At 37.3% G+C, this 5,977-nt stretch overlaps 2 pseudogenes across 1 annotated transcript; both read left to right on the top strand.

Moving 5' to 3' along the window:
• Window positions 1–2,544: 2,544 nt before the first annotated feature.
• LOC104781390 (ABC transporter G family member 19 pseudogene) lies at window positions 2,545–5,118 on the top strand (annotated as a pseudogene). The gene has a single exon (XR_015597069.1). The product of XR_015597069.1 is annotated as an ABC transporter G family member 19 pseudogene (transcript).
• LOC147946136 (ABC transporter G family member 19 pseudogene) lies at window positions 4,476–4,910 on the top strand (annotated as a pseudogene).
• Window positions 5,119–5,977: the final 859 nt, after the last annotated feature.

Raw genomic sequence — 5,977 nt, 5'->3', positions numbered from 1 at the left:
GGTAAATAGATTTTAAGAAATTAATATTATCAAATAAGTAAATCATTGTATTTAGTTGTAAGGATTGTACATAATTTAGTTGTGACTTGTTTGGATACAGATAGATGGCACAAAAATGTTTTAAAAAAATATTAAATAGATTATTTGGTGGAAATATATTAATATCTCAGTCGTTCCAGCTAGAGATGCAACTTTGAATCTTTGAGAACAAGTCAAGAAGACAAGAGGACTTGAAGCATCAGTTCTGAAATTGACGGTTTCTTGATGACTTCATCTTTTCTTTGGAAAGCAACTATGAGAGAAGATTGTCAGAAATTTAGAAATTCCATAATCGTAGCCTTTAGTTTGTTTGTATAGTTTTGCTGATGTCGGATCACGTTCCCGAGCTAGGACTGATGTATTCCTTGTTCTTGGGGCTAAAGTTTGTGGTTATCCGTTTGTAAAGATATTTGTTTTAATAATAATATCCTTGTGAAATGAAAAAAACCGACTATTTTTAGATTTGGGACCTCCCGAATTCCCTCACCTGTGCCATGCTTCCAAAACAACAAAGTAACTTAAATTGCCGTCACAATCATACTCGTACCGACGGAAAAAAAGTAATACACCAATTTACATGTTGTGATGTTATACGATTTAAGAAATTATGGGCGATAAAGGTTTGAAAAGTAGTTCTTGCTATTGAAATCTAGTTTTTATATAGAAACATTGCTTTAAACAAGATTTGGTGCATGTCCCAGCAGCTTTGAAGTGATAGATCATGATACATTAATCTAGGGCGGATGGACTAGTGCAAAATTTGGTTTATGGGTCACGTGGACAATTCGATAGCCAGTTTTAAACAAAACTTTAATTTGCCATTAACTTCCTATTTTTAGCTAGTAATCTCTGGTGCTAAAAAAAGTTCTATACTGTACGTATCTCATAACTCGGTTTCTTAAATGTTATTTATTGCATTCCCTTTAGGAGTATAACTGTAGGATTAGCGATTGTGGACACTCAAAACCATAATTCCAAAAACAAAAGAATGTGTATGGCCGTCAGATCCCTGCCGATCGACGAGAAAACAAATACTAATTTTAGGTGTTATGATTTGAAATTTTCAAACTTGTAATTTGTACTACTATTAGTCAAAGAAAACATGTTTTAATCTAGAAAAACATTACTTTAAATAAAAGTTGGTAGATCTCCCAGCTTTGAGAGTTAAACAAGCCTAATTGCATTTATTCCAAGCATGTAACACGAATTAAATTCAACAATCACAATTTATAGTATTTCTTAAGTACAGTTATGTCGAAAATGAAATTTCATGAAATAATAGTAGAAAGATAAAAATTAGTTTAATGAAATCATGCATGTACGACGGCGATGTTGTTGGTGGTTGTCGTATCCTACGAGCCACACACTGACACACATATTATAGTTTTTTTTTTTTTTTTTTTTTGATAAAGACACATATTATAGTTAACTTTTTACATTTTTTTTTTTGGTTTAAGAACTTGCAAGTTGTCATTTTTTGTTTTTTTTGGGTTAATTACTTTCTAACTTATTGCTAGTTGTATTCTGAGTCTCCATTACAATCATACCAAACAAACTAGATTAATCATGAATCCAACTCAAATGGGCATTCGAGTTTAACCAATTAGTGGAGAATTGGGTATAAAGTGAAGTACCCATACCAAATTACTAACCGTTTTGTGGAGCCACATTGAAGAGAGTGAGAGACGTACGTGAGTGGTTCTCCTACTAGCTTTGACATCAACATCCACTGTATCTGTATGCGTTACATGCATGGTTAATATGTCAACGCATTCCTCAATAGTTTCAGCATGGTTCCTTACTTCCTTTCCATAAATAATGTTTATCACTTATTTTCTTCTCTTTTGGATTTTTTCATCAATTACTTCTACATGCTATACATATATTCATTAATGTATATTTTGTATGTTTCCGTGTTCATATTTGAATAGATAGTTGGGACTAAGAACTAGCGTTTTTGGATGATTCCAAAATCATAATACCACCAAAACAAAAGAATGTGTGTATGGGCAATCAGAAAGAATACTAACACTTACATAATGTATATGCTCTGGTTTCCGACTTAAAATGCATAAGATGGACGAATAATCAGGGACGGATCTTGGTGCTGCAGTGCAAATTCCACCAATTGAATTTTAATAATTTTCATATTCTGTATATATCATTAACTATATAGTATAACATTGTGATGCGCTCAAATATCTTTTGGATCTGCGCGCCCTTGTGGACGATAAAACTGGCCTGTCTTCACTATTGGTTGCTGTTAACAATTAACAAACGTGTCACTGTGTATACAGAAACACAGCTTCAAAATTTTGTTGATGAGTCACGTAGGTCAAATTTAAATGCGACTCGTGGCGCAGTGCAGAAGCCAAAAATCATATTTTGAAGATTCTTTTTCAAGTCTTATCAAGAAATGACCACGTTGTTCACAGTTTTTTTTTCGCTTCATACATACATTAATGTCGAAAACCAAATTTCTGAATAAATTGTCGACTCGTACGAGCCACTAACGTTAAATTTCTTTCTTTCAAAATTTTAAGTTAAAGAAGTTACAACACCAATTACATAATGTCTTATAAATACTCAACGTATCGAACTATACGTCGCATCATAAATATACCAATTACTATAAGAGTTTTCTTTTTTTTTAGGCAAACTTCACCATCAGTTTGATGATCTCTAACTGTACGATGAATCTATCACTTAGCGGTAGAAAGATTGCTATGCCACGTGTTTTGTCGGAAACTCAATATATCACTCCCATCGGATCACCTACGCTCGACGAGTTGCTGAAAGATTGTGACAGTTTCCGAAAAGGAGATTCCGGCGACAGCGAAAAAAGCGATGATCCAGCTCATTACGTGATAGATGTCGAAGCCTTACACCTAAAGCCTGTCCCGTTCGTCCTAGCCTTCAACAATCTTGAATACGACGTCATACTTGGACGTCGTTTTGGTTTCTCACGGCAAAGCGGAGTAAAGACTCTACTTGATGATGTTTCCGGCGAGGCTTGTGACGGAGATATCCTCGCCGTTCTTGGTGCAAGTGGAGCAGGGAAATCTACGTTGATCGATGCATTAGCGGGGAGAGTTGCTGAGGGAAGCTTAAGAGGCTCCGTAACTCTAAACGGAGAAAAAGTTTTGCAAACTCGACTGCTCAAGGTCATATCAGCGTATGTGATGCAAGACGATCTTCTCTTTCCGATGCTTACCGTCAAAGAAACCTTAATGTTCGCTTCCGAGTTCCGTCTCCCGATATCTTTATCCAAATCCAAGAAGATGGAGCGTGTTGAAGCCCTAATTGACCAATTAGGGCTTAGAAACGCGGCCAACACGGTAATCGGAGACGAAGGACACCGTGGAGTATCTGGCGGAGAACGACGGCGCGTTTCAATAGGAATCGATATTATTCACGATCCTATCGTCCTGTTCCTCGACGAACCAACGTCTGGATTGGATTCTACAAACGCGTTTATGGTGGTGCAAGTTTTGAAACGTATCGCTCAAAGTGGCAGTATTGTAATTATGTCGATCCATCAACCTAGTGCTCGTATCGTGGAGTTGCTTGATCGGCTTATCATTTTATCTCGTGGTAAAAGTGTGTTCAATGGATCTCCGGCTAGTCTTCCCGGATTCTTCTCCGATTTCGGTCGTCCCATCCCGGAGAAAGAGAACATCACAGAGTTCGCTCTTGATTTAGTTCGAGAACTCGAAGGATCCACCGAAGGAACTAGAAGTTTAGTTGACTTCAATGAAAAGTGGCAACAAAACAAGCTCAGTTTCAGCCAATCTGCTCCACATACCAACATGTTCGAGCTAGACAGCCCATTAACCTTAAAAGAAGCCATCAATGCAAGTGTCTCTAGAGGTAAACTAGTCTCAGGCACATCTAGAGCCAATCTTGTTTCCATGGAAACAGTGTCTTCATACGCAAACCCGTCACTGTTCGAAACATTCATCTTAGCCAAACGGTACATGAAAAACTGGATGCGGATGCCTGAGCTTGTAGGAACGCGGATTGCTACCGTGATGGTGACTGGTTTTCTCTTAGCCACTGTGTACTGGAAGCTAGACCACACTCCAAGAGGAGCACAAGAGAGGTTGACCTTGTTCGCTTTCGTTGTGCCCACAATGTTCTACTGTTGTTTAGACAATGTCCCCGTTTTCATCCAGGAACGATACATTTTCTTGAGAGAGACCACACACAACACGTACAGAACATCTTCCTACGTTATATCCCACTCTCTCGTGTCTCTTCCACAGCTCATTGCCCCTTCCTTAGTGTTTTCCACGATCACATTCTGGACTGTTGGATTGAGTGGCTGACTAGAGGGTTTCTACTTCTATTGCCTCCTAATCTACGCCTCCTTTTGGTCTGGATCCTCCGTCGTGACATTCATATCCGGTGTTGTTCCCAATATCATGTTAAGTTACATGGTCGCCATTTCCTATCTCGCCTATTGTTTATTGTTGAGTGGATTCTACGTCAACCGGGATCGGATACCGGTCTACTGGACATGGTTTCATTACATTTCACTGCTGAAATATCCGTATGAGGCTGTCTTAATCAACGAGTTTGATGATCCGTCTCGATGTTTTGTTAAGGGAGTCCAAGTATTTGACAGCACTCTTCTCGGAGGAGTATCTGATTCCGGGAAAGTTAAGCTCCTTGAAACTCTCGGTAATTCTCTGAAAACGAGAATAACGGAGTCCACCTGCTTGAGGACCGGGTCTGACTTACTTGCACAGCAGGGTATTACTGAGTTGAGCAAGTGGGAATGCTTGTGGATTACGTTTGCGTCAGGTCTCTTCTTTAGAATCTTGTTTTACTTTGCCTTGCTGTTTGGAAGCAGGAATAAGAGGACGTGAAGGTTACTAGTCCCCACAAACATGTGTGCATTAGCCACAGATTTAAGTAAAAAGGTTAAAGGATGAGCCTCCCAATGATGTAATTTTGTGACCAAGTTGTTACATTTGTATTTGTTTCATCTTTGTTTGTTTGTGTGTTTTTGGTTTAAAAAAACTGTAAAATTAATATTTCGATTGATCAAAATAGACAATTACAATTTACAAATAATATAAATTGACAAAAGAAAGTAGGAAAGTGAGGTGATGTTTGAAAAAGTGATGACTGCAGTTAGATTTTATACACGTTAATTGCCAACATTCAGTGGGTATTATTTAGTGTCACAGAATTATTTTCGAATTTTAATGTCTCTTTCCTCTAACCGTTCTTAAATCTCATAGAGTGGACAATTTCGAAATATTTTGGTGAATTAATTATGCTATGAACAAATACTACATTCATTAAATATATGGCACAAAAAAAAGTTTTGAGTTTGTTTTGCTCAGCAAAATACACACGTTCGACCACGAAATTTAGTGGATGGATATGCAAAAATATGGCGCATTGCACGTTGGATAGTAAAGTTCAATGGTCCAACTCCAAACTCCCATACTTTACACTTCCAAACTTAAAAAAAAAAAGAAAAAAAAAGACAAAATATCTAGTGAATAAATGTACCCATTAAATTTAATAATATTTATTGGTGTGACAGAGACTGTATTATTCACTTCACTATTCAATGACTTTAAACCATGCATGCATATATATAGGCCAGGACACATTTAAATTCGAACCAACCCAACAGATCAGCGTCGGGCCGGCCACAATTGAAATTAGTGTCACTGACTTAGAATTTGATTATGAGTTTCTTTACACATATTGAACAGAGACAGAGGAGGAAGATGATCGAAGTGTGTTATGTCTTATTCCAATATGGAGTACATTATTATATACAATACAAAGGCGTGGACAGGAAGCCTAATTAGCAAGATTATGGAAACTAGATAATATAATTACATAAATTACGGGATATGATAAATGATATCAAATAATATCCCAATACCCCCCTCAAGCTGGAGCAATGCAGATT

Source organism: Camelina sativa, chromosome 4, assembly GCF_030686135.1.
Source record: "Camelina sativa cultivar CO46 ecotype springtype chromosome 4, ASM3068613v1".
Taxonomy (NCBI): Eukaryota; Viridiplantae; Streptophyta; class Magnoliopsida; order Brassicales; family Brassicaceae; genus Camelina; species Camelina sativa.
Note: the sequence above shows the minus strand (reverse complement) of the source record. Positions and strands in the feature narration are given on the sequence as shown.